Raw genomic sequence first — 16,185 nt, 5'->3', positions numbered from 1 at the left:
TGTCCAACTTTTTGTGACCCTGTGGACTGTAGCCCACCAGGCTCCTCTGTCCACGGGATTCTCCAGGCAAGGATACTGGAATGGGTTGCCATGCCCTTCCCCAGGGGATCTTCCTGACCCAGGGACTGAATCCACGTCTCCTGTGTCTCCTGCATTGGCAGGCCGGTTCTTTACCACTAGTGCCACCTGGGAAGGGTATCATTGCAACTTGCTTCAGAAAATAAAATATTTATGATTCTATAATAAAAGAATAAAACCATTAGTTAACATAAGTAATTATAGTTACAAGGTCACATTCAAAGAAAGAATGTGATTTGCATCTTCCCTCCCCAACTAGATGATATTATTCTACTTACTTTTAATTTTCTTCTAAAGACAAAGTATGGTATTTCCAATGGTTAGGATCCCCCATGTAAATAAACTGCCAGTGTTTCATTACCATTTCATTCTGGAGGACAACCAAACCTTTTTCAAAGTGGGGGAGAGCCATATTAATTAGCTTCAGCAGATATCAACCACTTGAGCAACAGTACAACTGTCTTTCATCAGTTAATTCAGGCCTTTCTCAAAGAACAAGTGAGAATCATTTAAGGAAAAACAATTTGTTTCAGGTAAGAAATGCAAGAGTCAACTAAAACAGAAACTATTCTGGTTTTCACCTTGAAGGTACTGAAATAGCAGTCTCCAACTAAACTAAATTAGCATTTAATGTGAGCACATTAATTATGATTTTGAAAGCTTTTACTCCTTTGTGTTTGTATCTTCAGGTGGAGAGAGAAGAGATAATAAGGTATGTAGTGTACAGTCTTCAATTTTTCTATTAACCCAGGAGCAGTCTTAGTCAACAGAGCAGTATTCAGACACAGGATCATTTAACAGAGCCAATATACAGGTTTCCAAAATTACTTGAAAGGAGATTCCTAATTGATTATACAAATGAAATGCATTTTGGGAGTCCAAAAACAAGCAAAAGACTGAATAAGCAAAGATAAGGTATGTATGAAGTCAGATACAATGTTGTAAAAATACTGGATCTGAAATATTAGAAACAATAGATCTTTAGAAATCATGGAAAATCTAGTATTAGCTTGACAGTCTGTCAAGAATTCTTGAGTTCTTCCAATAATTCTGAATTCCAAAATTTATTTGGGAATGATATTTAAGATTTAGGTATTTTCATGATTTAACCCTAAAAACAGAACGTAATTCTTTGAAAACTATGAACTTAAAAATGAATTTCAAAATCGTGTCATGCCTAAAAAATTTTTTTTTAATAAATTCATTCACAAAGACATGCCATTTTGCTCTAAGGGTCTTCAGGGCTCTTATCTCTTAACATGAAAAACAAAAAGGGAATGATTCTGCAGTATTAGGCACCTCACCTTGAGTGAAACAAAGAATGCTGTTCTGAATAATTGGGAAATAGCCTAACATTCGATGGAAAGCTGGAGCTGTCATCAAGTGGTCACAGGACAAATTAAATTTTCTGTGTTCTAGTTTCCTCATCTGAAAACAACAGATGGATAAAAAGCTCGCTCTCAATTTTAAATGCTTTGATCTTAGGAAGTGACAACACAAGATCATGCCCACACACACAATTATGCAGGCCACTTAATATTTATTACCTCCTTTTACTATATGGTTCGTGGCAAAGACGATGGACTAAAAATATGTTGCGTAGCCTCTTAATCTTGGGCAAATATAAAAATATTACCATTCAGATATGATACATAAAATGTATCACTTTAACAGTCCTTTTCTTAATTTTCAGAGGATAAAGCAGCTTTTTTCTTTTCATCTTAGAAAGTGTCAAGAAATTTATCTGACTAGGATTGTATCACTTTTGTACCTTTACATAGTCAAGACAATTGATATTCAAAAATTTCAATATAGTTAGGATAAACATTCCAGTAAAGTGTCTATTTAAGAAGACAGTGTGCTGCAATAGTCAAGAGTGGTGGAATGCCAAACACTGACGATGAATATAGTATCAATAAATTGGGGGATTTATTTTCTGATAAGAAAATAAAAATGGTATAAGCAAAGACTTTAATTACAGTAGGCCTTTAGAGAAATGAGTGAGTCAGTGGCTGGTGTCTAAAGGATAAAGATCTTTATCTTTATGGTCATTCCTTATCAATCTGCAGCTACTAGGGCAAAATGACAATATGAGAATGATGTCTCAAAGTTAAGTTAATGGGTTCAGAATTTTTATGTTGCAATGTGTTTTACTCTGTAAAGCAATATATCCCGAGGTAACTCACCAGAAGTGAATATTCACTGTTCTTAAACTAAAAGGATCTTCAGTTTTAACAACTTAACATTATATACAGTATACTTGTATTATAGCATTATATCCAAGTACTTACATGTTGGGCACTTGTTCAAGTTACTAGAGATGAAGAAATAAATTTTTTAAAAAAACTTTGTGGAATTTATATTCTAGTGTGTGGAAATAGGAGAGAGAAAGTATAACAAGTAAAACATGTAACAAATCAGAACACAGTAAGTGTTGGGTAAAATATAAGGGTGGGAAGGATGCTGACGGATTTCCAATACTATAAAAGTGGTAAGTATAAAGCCCTCACGGATAAGATAGCATTCAAATTCACCTACTCAGCACCTATACAGAACTATACCATTTCAGGGAGAAATTTCTGGCAGTACCAAATTCTGTAATAAAGGTCACTGAACAAGAAAGCAAGCCTGTATCGTCACTTTCGCTAACAACCATTAAGTGAAAGCAAAGAATGCTGTAAATCTTCACCTTGTTCTTTATCCTAAAATACTTTGAACTTTAAGAAGTGCCCAGGTCTTTAAGATCCTAAACATTCTAGCTCAAGTTTATGAAAAATAAGTCCATCTCCCTCACAAATTTACTTTTTAATCCCTTAAATCTATGACAAATGTAATCCAGTTTAGAATGAAAGGTTCAGCATTCATCGACATGAACTGTGAATTTTAACTTGAAGAAGAAACAATACATTCATAACTAAGAGAACATATGAATATAGGCCATGGTTTTAAAATGCAAATAACCTTTATTATAAACAAGGGGGAAAAAAAAACCCTCCTGTGTCTAGCAAGTGGGTGACTCCTGAACTCTTTCACCAAGTCCCGGGATTTAAGGAAATCACAAAAGCAGACTTTAAAGTCTCTAGGGTAATCACAGCAAAAAGTCACATTTAGGCACATGATTTTAAAACTAAATGACCAGTTTGTTGTCATAGTCAAATGTATTACTAAAAATATTTTGCAGAAAACCTAAAAACATCTAGGGCTCATGTACCATACTTTTTACGTAGCTATTTTGTACTTGTTAATTTTTTAGTATACTACAGCTGTTTGAAAGCCTTGCTAGCATACTCGTACACCTTTAATATGTCTTGATTAATATTCTCAGTGTTATGATTAATTTGAGCTTCCCTTGTAGCTCAGTTGGTAAAGAATCTGCCTACAATTCAGGAGACCCAGGCTCGATTCCTGGGTTGGGAAGATCCCCCAGAGAAGGAAATGGAAACCCACTCCAGTATTCTTGCCTTGAGAATTCCATGGACAAAGGAGCCTGGTAGGCTACAGTCCATGCGGTCCCAAGAGTTGGACACGACTTAGCAACTAAACCACCACCACATGATTAATTTACTAAAGCAATATGTTCAGCTGCTACATAAAGGACTCCAGCTTTCCAGGAGTCAGTGATTATGGTGCACTGCTTCTTTTCCTCTCTTCTTCCTCCTGTATGCTTTTTGGTTGTTTACCTTGAGACACTTCATTTATCTTCACTGTATGCCCTATTAAGCAGAACTGAGATGTATGCAATCAATACTGGAAATCTAATGCTTCAGGTTTCTGATGCTAATAATAGTCATTTGGTATTAAATACAGCATACTTTCACTGAAATCAGATAGGAAAATAGCATATTTGAATGTTGTAATGTGTCTGTATACATGTGTGTAGGTATGTACATATGTACACAAGCACACTACATGCTCAACACACGTACCAACTCCAGCTCTAAGAGCCTTATTAGATTAGAGACTGATTACACTTGGACTGCAGGGAGATCCAACCAGCCCATTCCGAAGGAGATCAGCCCTGGGATTTCTTTGGAAGGAATGATGCTAAAGCTGAAACTCCAGTACTTTGGCCACCTCATGCGAAGAGTTGACTCACTGGAAAAGACTCTGATGCTGGGAGGGATTGGGGGCAGGAGGAGAAGGGACGACAGAGGATGAGATGGCTGGATGGCATCACTGACTTGATGGACGTGAGTCTGAGTGAACTCCGGGAGTTGGTGATGGACAGGGAGGCCTGGCGTGCTGCGATTCATGGGGTTGCAAAGAGTCGGACACGACTGAGCAACTGAACTGAACACCCTAACAAATTAAGGTTATATATATATATGTTTTTTAGGGAAAGAACCAGAATAGGCAATGTGAAAAACTAAAATAACTTGGTAATTTTACTAAGCTAAGTAAATTCTGACATAATTTTCAGAAAGTTTTCTCTAAGATCCTACCAAGATCCTTCTCCCTTAACTGGAATACAAACCCATACTTTATTTAGCCTATAGTCTAGTATTAGAGGAAGGGAAGAAAACTGTATCTGAAACTAATTCTATGTGATCTGAATCTGATGAAATTTAATCACTTATGAGACAAAAGTAAAGGCTTGAAAATATGTTTATATGTTCTAATAAATTATTAATAGTAATTGCCAGTACTCAACTACCATCACCTAAAAAAAACAGGGGGGGGGAATCTTTTCAATGTTATTTATTAAAACTAATTCCCTAATTTATTTATTGGGCTGAACTTAAAGAAAACCGTCTTAAGTTCAAGATTTACATGTTATGATTTATTGCATTTTCTGATTACTACAGTATTTGAATGCTATTTAATTTGAATGCTATTTAAAATATGTAGTATGCTCTGTAAGAAACTGTCCTCACAGGAAGTATTTAACAGAAATGAATTAGGAAGGTTATTATTTGATTTACATAAACCACCCTCATATTCTAGTGTGACTAATTCTATACTATCTTTCAATAAGAAAGCTTTAGTACTTTCTCAAATCAGTTACTGTTATTTTTTTAAGTACTGGCAAAATGTATCTGCCTTGTTTTCCTTCAGGTAAGACTACTCATGGCTCTATAACAAGCCTTCATGTATCTGGTCACCAAGAGACAAACAATGTTGCTTAGCAAAGCAGCAGCTATGACTATGCATTATTTTACATAATAACATTTAACTGAACTCTTCCCATTCTTTCTATCCAAACACCCATCTGATACCATTTTCACAACTTTTTCCACCTTTAGCCTTTCAAAGAAGTTACCTTATATAAGGTTCTATGTATGAAATTCTACTAATTAGATTTTTGAAGCTGCTTTTTTTTTAAAGGGAAAAAAGCATTATGCACCTCCTACATGTAATTACTTTTAGAAGAGCAATTTCCATGTTGAGTAAAGAGTGAAGCTGTCTTCAAATTTCAAGTTCTGCTTCATAAACTAGCTCAAGGCTAACACTGTTAAGGACTTACAGAAGTTATGCCTGGAGGTTAAATATTTATAGCCCATTATTCCATTTACTCAACAAAACCTGAATGACTATGTGAAAATCACTATATTGAAATGAAAAATGAATGTTCAAGTGTTTTTTTTTTAAAAAAGGGTATAAAGTTAACGTTTATTATTCTAACAGTTTGCTTTGAACTAAATTTTAAAATGCTATTCTTGGTGAATTATTTACATACTAGACAACAAAGAGTGAAACTCAGTTTTCCTGAAGTAACACAGTACATGTTATATGGCAGGAGTCATAAGACAGGAATTCTGGCTTTAGCTCTGACTTCACAGATGGAGAACTGAAGATGTTAAGAGATTTCTAAGAACTTTATAAGACTGTTTAGGGCTATGCACATCTAGCTTCCGATATTATAAAAAGTGAAGAAATATGTGGCAGTAGAACTGCATAAACTATTAAGCAACATGCTGATCATTTTAATTATATTTGGCTTACTAGAAGAATCTCAAGCACTCAAAGCACCAAGGGTATATTGAACTATATCTTAAAAAATAGCCATGGATAATCTACAAAGATGAAAAATGACATGTAGACCACTGTCTACTTGTAAAGTTTTGATAAGGATTCACTTCATATTTAGGTATCTTTTATCTCTAATCCTGAAAAATCAAGTCCAGCATTTCAGGTAAATGCACTTTATTATAATCAACCTAATAGTGACTTCTGGTAATCACTTCAATTAATAGTCTCATGCTATTTTTCCTGTTTCAGAGGTGAAAAGCGTTAGTAAACCATCAGAGTTAATTTAGACTCCAGAGAGAAATTTCTATTTAAGCCATGAAAAAACGAAATCTAATTTCCTTGGCTTTTAAAAAATAAATCTGTAATCTGTCTAATCAATTACAGGTGTCCGACTATTTGCGATCCCATGGACCGTGGCCCGCTAAGCTTCTCGTCCATGGCATTCTCCAGGCAAGGATCCTGGAGTGGGTTGCCATTCCCTTCCTTCTCCAGGGGATTTTCTCAACTCAGGGATGGAACCCAGGTTCTCTCACATTGCAGGCAGATTCTTTACAGTCTGAGCCCCAGGGAAACCCCTAATTGTCTAAGCATATGCATGTATGTCAGCTTCCTCTAACCTCAAGGGGGATTGGTTTTAATCCTGCTTTTCAAATCTGTGACCCTCCAAGAGGAATTCATTCATTCAAAGTTTTCGTGCATATTACATAATAAGTGTTCTGCCAGAAACTATGGGGACTATAGTGTAAAGCAGCCAAGAACCCTTTCTCTCAAAGGGCTCTCAAACTCATCAAAGAGCTAGGCAAGTTTAAACTAATCCCTACCATCAGTTTACATATAAATTCCCTCCAAACAAGTATTTAGTTAATAATTATTTCAAACCATAAACTGTTTTGAAATGATAGAAAAACAATGAATTATGGAAAAAAGGAAAGCAAGAGCTGGCTATTTACGGTAACCTTTCTGTTGATGCAGACTTGATTAATAAGATAACGAAATCAACATTTTTACAAGACTCTGGCTACAATACTTCCTTCAAGTAAATGAACTTTTATAAACCAAAACTATTGATGAGGAACAACAAATTTTAGTAATCATCAATAAAGCTAAACCTTCTAAACTTTCTTCACAAAGAGATAATGCTATTAATATTCAGAGTGACGAAGACTATGCTTTACTGTTATTTCTTGCCCAGGGAAAATGTTCTACCAGTTTGTAAATTTAAATTCTCCAGAGGTCAGCTGAGTCAACTGCAAAAAATGAAGGAGTTAGTACTGGCTCCATGGTGTGTGTGTGTGTTAGTCACTCAGTCGTGTCCAATTCTCTGCGACCCCATGGATTGTAGACTGCCAGGCTCCTCTGTCCATGGGATGATCCAGGCAACAGTACCGGAGTGGGTAGTCATTCTCTTCTCCAGGAGATGTTCCAGACCTAGGGATGGAACCCATGTCTTCTACACTGTAGGCAGACTGCTTATGCCCAAGATACCAGGGATGCCTCCGTGGTAAAAGTCTGCGGTGTGAACTTCCCTAATACAGCAGAATTTAAATTTATGAGTAATACACTACGTCCACACAAACATAAAATTCTCTAGTAACAAATAATTCACAAAAATTTGAATTAAACTTTGTTTCAAAGTTGCTATCTCTTGATATTTACCTTTGCTTCTTTTGGTCAGTACTCAAAACTAAGGAATCTGGACATAGGATAAAAAAGAAGACCAGAGCAAGTGGGGTGTAATTCCAAATAGGTACTAGTAGATTTAGTTATATTTTTCATTAGTCATGGCTTTCAGAGATATTTAGAAAATGTCTATAATAAAGAATTCATAATGTCCAAGATATGACAACAAAAAGCACAAGCAATGAAAGGAAGAAGAAAAAAAAAAAGATGAATTTGAAATTGTCAGAATTAAAAACTTTTGTGCCAAGGAAGTGAAGACAATCCATAGAAGAAAACTTCATAAATCATATATATCTGGTAAGAAACTTGTATCTAGAATAACAAACAACTATTACAACCCAGTAATAAGACAAATAACCCAATTTAAAAATGGGCAAACGATCTAACAGACACTTCTTCCAAGATATACAAATGGCCAGTAAGTACACAAAACGATGACTGACAGCACTAGTCATCAGGGAAATGCAAATCTAAACCACAATGAGATACTACTTCTCACCCACTAAAATGGCTACAGTGAAAAATAAACACAAGTGTTGAGGATACAGAGAAATCTGAACTCATACACTACCAGTGGGAATGTAAAAGGGTATCACTCTAAGTCTGGCAGTTCCTCAAAATGGTTAACACAGTTACCATGCTGCTGCTAAGTCGCTTCAGTCGTGTCCGACTCAGTGAGACCGCAGAGACGGCAGCCCACCAGGCTCCCCCATCCCTGGGATTCTCCAGGCAAGAACACTGGAGTGGGTTGCCATTTCCTTCTCCAATGCATGAAAGTGAAAAGTGAAAGTGAAGTCGCTCAGTTGTGTCCAACTCTTAGCGACCCCATGGACTGCAGCCTACCAAGGCTCTTCTGTCCATGGGATTTTCCAGGCAAGAGTACTGGAGTGGGTTAGCAATTCCACTCCTAGGTATAAAGCCAAGAGAAATGAGAACATATGTAATAAATGAATGCTCGTGGCAGCATTATTTACAATAGCCCAAAGGTGCAAATGTCCATGAATTCATGAATAAAATATTGCATATCTATAAAATGGAGTATTATCTAGCAACAGAAAGGAATGAAGTCCTGATAAACATGGATAAACCCTAACAGTTTTACTGTGTTAAGTAAGAGAAGCTAATCACAATGCAATCCATTTATATGCAATGTTCAGAATAGGGTTCCCCAATGGCTTAGCAGGTAAACAATCCGCCTGCAATGCAAGAGACACAGGAAAGGTGAGTTCGATCCCTGGGTTGGGAAGATCCCCCTGGAAAAGGAAATGGCAACCCACTCTGGTATTCTTGCCTGGGAAATCCCATGGACAGAGCACCTTGGCAGGCTACAGTCCATGGGGCCACAAGGAGTCAGACACAACTAACTATTAAAAGAATTCAGCACTGGAGACAAAAGTGCCTAGGGAACTTTAGTAGTTGCCTAGGACCGGGGGTATGGAGTTACCTACATTTTAGCTTGTTATATCACACCATTCCTGTTTATGTTGTTCCTCCTCTTACACGAAATTTACAGCTTCCTGCTTCACATGTAGGGCTCCTAAATACTGTGGATTTACATTTAATACACTTTCTTCACCTCAAGAAAGGTGAATGTACAAGTTCATTCTGCTTCCATGTCTTCATTTGTGTTGTCCATGCCACTGCCCACAATACATTCGCCTTCATTTTTACCTTCCAAGTTCTTCAGTATGCAATTTGAGTACTATCTTCTCACAAGTTTCCTCACTGAACACCTTTTCTTCTAAACTCAGTAGTTCTTCAAGACAGTGAGAACTGACATTCTGCCACGTATAAGCCATTTTTTATTATACTTGTTTCTGTCGTCTCCATCATACTGTAAGTACCTTGGGCACTAAAGCCACATACTCAGGCTTCTATAGCAACTAGAACAATGGTTTATTTAATATCTCTAAAAATACTTGATTAAATTTTCTTATGACTATTTCACCAACTATGAAAAAGATGATGGTCAATAAATGTTCGCAGAATAAATGACTAGACGGATAAAAGGCAGTAACAGCAAACAATAAATATTTTAAGAGTATGATGCCCTTTTAAGAGTACAGAGTTCAGAACAAGCAATAAATTTCAATTCAATGATGACAAACAAGGTATTTATGAATCTCCTATTGCTAACTGCTTACACAAAAAGGGATAATCACCCTCAAAATTGTTACTCAGCTTCGTTTAGATTACAAACATTTTTAGTTACATCTATACTGTCATACTCTTGCCTGGAGAATCCCATGGACAGGGAAGCCTGGTGGGCTACAGTCCATAGGGTCACGAAGAGTTGGACACGACTGAAGCAACTTAAGACAGACACTGTCATATAAACAACCAGAAATTCAAACACAGACAACCAGTTCATTAGAGAAAGACTTAAAATTAAAGAAATAAATCTTAGTTTCCAAGATTTACTAATCTTTGGTAGACATTTTCTAATACTACTGGTATAAACTCTCAGACCCATCCTCCACTCAGACACCAAGGTCATTACTTAGCTATTTTAGCATCACTTAATTCTCTCTTCTCCAAACAAATGTATTTACTTTTCTCCTTTAGAAAAAAAGTTAGCATCAACGCTTCAGACTTCCTCTCTAAACCTTGATGAGTGATAGAATATTCAGAGATTCTAGATAAATCCAACCAGGAAGAATTTGTTCAGACAGCCCATTTCACTTCACTTATGGTAAACTAAACTTTAATAATCTTACCTCAACCCCAAGGAAAAGCAACTCAGGTATTTAAAAGTTTAACAAGGGGTACTATTCTTAAGCTGTGATTCATGTAATTGATTAAATACATAAAGGTAATTTTTCATCACTGGTTATGTAAAATACTGTCATCTACTTATCTGCTGGAATTAACCAATCTTCTTTTTGGTAACAGAGGAGACAGGTAAGCAAAACTAGGTAAAATAATGAAACAGATCTGTACAGGATCAGGAGTGGCAGAGCTAAGAAAAGAGAAAAATGCAAAGCAAAACACAAGACAAAGAGTTTGTATATACTAAGCGAGCACACTGAGTCAGAAGAGAAACAAATGTGTTTCAAATATGTCTCAAAAATCTACATTTACAGATTTGATAGTATAAATTTAGAACTATACTTTCTTCTTGTAACTTCAAAAAGTTGACCAAGACTAACCACATATAATGCCTGTTAGCATATTTGTTAAATTGGCAGAGGAAAACAAGTAGCCATTTTCACAGTATCAGTTTGTTGTTTTAGTTCATGATCTTTACCTCCAACCCAAAAGACAATCCACTGATACGAGACTGTGAGAAATCATTTAATCCCCTGGTAGCCCCCAGATACGTTCCAGAGGAAACCTTTCCCGTCTTTACAGATTTCAATTATCCACTCCCGACCCCTACCAATCTGCAAGTGCTTTGGGAACATTTAGTCATCGTAAATCCTCAAAATAACAGTAAGACAATATTCTTACATTAAAAGCTTTAATATATCTGTCAAGTTAAGCAGACAAAAAATGAGATCACCAAAACAGCTTCATTTAATGATTTGTTTTTTTAAAAGATGAGAGCTGAGTCCCTGCTGTTAGATTATTAGTTATCATTTTCTAAGTTTAATCAACTTAAAAGACCTTATAGCATGTGTATTTTAAAGATAAATATACTAACAGATGTATATTTAAAATGTACTAATAGTTAAATGCTGCTTAGAAGGTCGGAAAAAAGAAAAAGAGAGCACTGAAACTTTTCTTTTGTGCTCTTGTTGAAAGAAGTTATTACTTGGGCCAAGTAATAACTTAGCCAAGGACTTCTACAGTAAAAGAAAAAAAAATTCATCTAAGAAGAAAAGTCTCAGTAGACAATCATATAGGTGAAACTGTTTATTTAGGTATCAAATATAAAACTCACTGATAACACCAAGAAATATTAGAAAATCATCAAAAAGATAAGTTAATGAGTGTGTAAAAAATTAACTCAGAGAAAGCTAGTACAGTAATCAAGATTACTGGGTAATTGCATCCCCTGAGAATGGTCTACTTAAAAAAAGATCGGGACTACATAAGATGTTCTTTCTCATTTAAAGAGAAAACTATAGACTTTTATTGGCTGAAATAATAAAAGGAAGAGTCTGTTTAGGGCTATAAGAACCACGACAAAGGAGTTAAATACAGACTAAATTTACTTTGAGAGTTAACTCTTATACAGCTTGCTTCCCTATTCATATTGATCTCGAATATTTTAATAAAACTTAAAAAAAAACCCCACTGAAACTGAAGATAATCGAGGGAGTTTAAGGTCTTTATGTACTGACACAACCCAAGTGCTAAGCCGTGTTAAGTGAAAACTGCAAGACATAGGTGTGTACACAGTGTACTACCATTTGAATAAAAAGAGGGATAGGGCAGGAGAGTACATACATATCCGTTTGTACTTGGATAGAGTACCTCTGAAAGGACAAAAGAGAAACTGGTAACACCTGGGTGATTGGAGGGTGGGGGCAAAAAACATGACCTGCTGCTGCATGACATTTTATGTGTTCTGAATTATGGGCTATCTGAAAGAATTACTTATTAAAAAATAAAAATTGGGAATACAAAAGTAAAATCCTCTTTTCTTCCATCTTCATCAAGTGTGATCTCGCTTTCCTTTTGACTGCTTTCTTATGGCATATATTCTGCCTTATTAGTCATCATGTCCCCAATAGTTCCTTGAGGGTAGAGATATATGACAGTGTAATCCATCTTTGGATTTGCTGCAGCTTCTGGCCTAGTGAATTAAAACACAGTAACAATAATGATGAAGAATAATTTAAAACATAAAGGAAACATTTGTTGACCACTTGTGACATGCCTAGAGTTTAATATGTATTAACTCATTTAATTCCCACATGTGTCTGAGTTAGATAACTGTTTACTTAAGATCAAGGAAAATTAGAAGTACAGAGAAGAAATCTGACCAAGGTTCCACAGCTAGGAAGTTAAAATAAAACTTAAAAATAAATTGAATCCCCAAAGAAGTACTTTATAATTACCTGACAACACTAACAGTAGCTGGCATTATTCTAACAGATAAAGAAACAAAGACTTTCGAAAGATCAAGAAACTTCTCGTAGGTCACAAAATTCCTTGAGGGTAGGCACAGGATGATAGTGGCAACAGCAGGATTCAAACTGGCCTGTGATTCCCAAACCCAGTGCTTTTTCCACTAACTACATTCTCTATCACAGTAAATGCTACCTATTATTTGCTGCTACTGCTGCTAAGTCACTTCAGTCTTGTCTGACTCTGAGCCATAAACTGTCTCAAGTGATAATGTAGAAATGTGTTTACACCTGAGTAAGAAAAAAAATCCTTTCATTTTCCTTTTATCATTCTGACTACTATATCCTTAACCTTAGATTTGAGCTCTAAGTAGTCAATAAAGAAGCCATCACTTGAAGTGACACTATATATCAAGAAAGATGCTTGTAAGATTGTATCACAGGCTGGCTATAAACAAGTCCACATAACCATGTCTGATAAGACATTTATAAAATAAATGAAATTACAAATTTCACTGATACATTGTAAGCATAAGAGTACAAGAATTTTTTTCTACTGTGTAAATAAAGGAAAAGAATTTTTAAAATGAGGTGAAGTGAGGGATATATACCTGGTTTTACTGTAGCCATTATTATATCTCCCAAAATAAAACTCAGTGTCTTAGAATGAAAAATAAAGTACGTCTCTATGAAGGAACAAAAATGTCTATTAATCAGATCTAATCATGAAAATGAGTTTTAGAAAGCAGAAAAAGGTGCCATTTTATGAATAAGTTTCCTTACGCTCTTCTGTGGGGGAGAAAAAAAAATGGTTCAAAAGGAGTTACACTGGAGTTTCATATTCCATAAGAAATGCCCTTTTAATAGTTTTCAGTTAGTTTCTATCAACGACTCACTGCCTTTCTGAATACACCTCCATTAAAAAATGGTTCAAGCAGATTTAACTGTAATTTCTGCTGATCCCTGGGAGGGGGTAGAAGTATAACTTAGTAACATGTTACAAATGAATATTCAAATATTAATGATTACAAAAGTTTACAAAGTTTCACCTGAGACTGGTAAGAATTAGATTATGAATTTATAATTTAAAAATTCAAAAGATCTTTTGGATAAAACAAAAGAAAAACTATCATAACTTAAAAAAAAATTCAACAAAGGAAGAGTCATTGTCAGTATCTGTAAGGGAAAAGAAATTCTGTTCAACTTATGCTGGTTTGCAGAAAAGCCTTAAGGAAAATCAGTAATCTATGGCATCATCAACACCATAATTTCCTCAGTGTTTGGAAATAAAATCACCTTCCCAACCCTTAACGGAAAAATACTATTTCATCTTCTTAATTAAATTTTTTGGCAATGAAAAATGGCTAATGTGTTTTTTTTTTAAAAATACTAGTAATACAGCAAGGAGGTTTTGGAAAAGTGACTTGGATAAAGAAAATCAGAAGACAGCGCTCACACTAACAGTATTTATTCCTAACAAGAAACCTTGTATCAATCACCATTGTATCATACCATGAGACAGGGAAGTATTTTAAAAAGAACCTTTTGCATTACCTAAAATAACCGTTTTGGGTTTATATTTAAATCAGGAAATGAATGTAAAAGATTTTAACAACTGGCAACCAGAAGTATTTTATACTAAACCTTTAGAAGGCAGAACTGATGAAAGCTAACGCTAGCATGAAATTTTAACTTCTGAAGAAGGTAAGACAAACTTAAATAGGTCACATCCCATGGTCCTTTAAAAACTGTCTTGATGTGTCAATGATTTTTCTGCTGTCCGTTTTCCCCAAAAGGGAAAGAAAAAATAAACCTTGTGGCTTAAATTATTGTGGGTCTGGGGCTAGGTTACCTACTACGGGCGAAGCAAATAATGGATACTTTTAAATGGCTATTTTTACAATTAGGGTTAACCAATTTCGTATTTAAGAAAGATGTGAGAAATATGGTCGGGTTGCGAGGGGAGATCCAAAGGACCCAACACCACGGCTGTCCCCCGCCAAGGTGATGTGAAACAAAAGTACATCGCTAATACTCGTTTCAACGAAGTGTTTCAGAATGATAGCTCTCAAGTGATTACCTTATTGAAAAGGGTTAAAACCGAAACTATTTTCAAAAATCAGCTTCCCTTTTACAAGATCCCAATAGGTTTTTTTAAAAATTACAAATATATTTTTCTTAGCACCCCCTTCCTCCCCCAAAGAATGCATTTCTATGACTACTAATTTTAAAAAAAAAAAAGGGGGTGAGGGAAAGAGTCAAAAAATTATTTTAAAAAGCGCGAGTTCTCATTACCTCACGTTAGCAGAAAAGCACAGAAAACAGCATTTTCCCAATGGGGCGGGAGCGGGGGGAAAGGGCGTGAATAAAATACAGGACGAGAGGAAAACCTTGGGTTTCGAACTTTATTGCACAAAGAGAGAAGAGGAGAGTAGGTCAGACTGAGCACCGCTTCCCCTCGCTAGGCGGGCATGGCAGACACGGAGGCTACCGGGAAGGCAGGCACCTTCACCTCCTCTGCCCTTAACTGTCGCCTTCTTCCTCCTCCACCCCCCGCGGGCACCCTGGCGGCGCTGCCCTGGCGGATTGCGGGCCGGGTCGGGGGGCGAGACTGTCGGCGGCGGCCGGGCAGGCGGCACAGGAGGCAGCGCCGGCCGGGCCGGCGGGCGGCCTCCCCCGGGGCGGCTCCGGACTCCCGGCTCCGCGCCCGGCCCGGCCCGCCGGCGGCGGGAACGCGGGCGCCAGCTCGCCGCGGCCGGCCGCCCGCCCGCACACACCCCCGGCCGCCGGCTCCCACCCCGCCCGCCGCCCGCCGCCCGCCGCCCCCCGCCATGAGCGCCGCCGCTGGCTGCAGGCAGAGTCGCTGCCGCCCCGGCCGCCGCTGGCTCCAGTCCGCCGCCATTATTCTTTGTTCGCTGCGAGCGGCGGCGATGGTGTGGGGCTCGGGCGGAGGCTCCATCTTTACCGCGGCCCCTCCTGCGAGGGGAAGGCCCCAAGCGCGGGTGTCCGGCGCCTCCCCGTCCCCCCTCCGTCCCCCCGGCTCTCTCCGGCTCCTGCCTCCTCCTCCTGCTCCTCTTACCGGTGGTACAAGCTCCTCCGTCACTGCTTTCGTTCGCGGCCCGGATCTCGCTGGAGTTTTATTCTCTCCCCCACGTAACACACCGCGTCAAACTACACCTCCGCCGCGTCACTCACCAACACTCCGCTTCTCCCAGCCGCCCGGGCCACAGGCAGCAGCAGCCGCCGCCGACTGAGGACTCGCAGCCAGGGAGCCAGCCAGCGCCGCCCAGTGCCGAGTGCGCAGCGGCCGCGCACGGAAACAGCCGAGCTCGGTCCGGAGGAGCTCGAGCTGCCCCGCCCTCCGCGCTGGAGGCGGAAGTTGCCGAAGACTTTCGAGTTCCTTCGGGCGCGGCGGAGGGGTTCCTCCGGGAGAGGGAAAGCG

General features: G+C 38.0%; 1 protein-coding gene across 1 annotated transcript in view; it reads right to left on the bottom strand.

Moving 5' to 3' along the window:
• CREB1 (cAMP responsive element binding protein 1) overlaps positions 1–15,940 on the bottom strand; it is a 49,802-nt gene extending 33,862 nt beyond the window's left edge. The window contains exon 1 of the mRNA XM_068968650.1: positions 15,823–15,940. The gene's annotated coding sequence lies outside the window, so the exon portion shown is untranslated. The remainder of the gene's footprint in view (positions 1–15,822) is intronic.
• Between the last annotated feature and the right edge of the window lie 245 nt (positions 15,941–16,185).

The sequence above is a fragment of the Capricornis sumatraensis genome, chromosome 3, assembly GCF_032405125.1.
Source record: "Capricornis sumatraensis isolate serow.1 chromosome 3, serow.2, whole genome shotgun sequence".
Classification (NCBI taxonomy): domain Eukaryota; kingdom Metazoa; phylum Chordata; class Mammalia; order Artiodactyla; family Bovidae; genus Capricornis; species Capricornis sumatraensis.
This window is presented reverse-complemented; position numbering and strand designations above follow the sequence as displayed.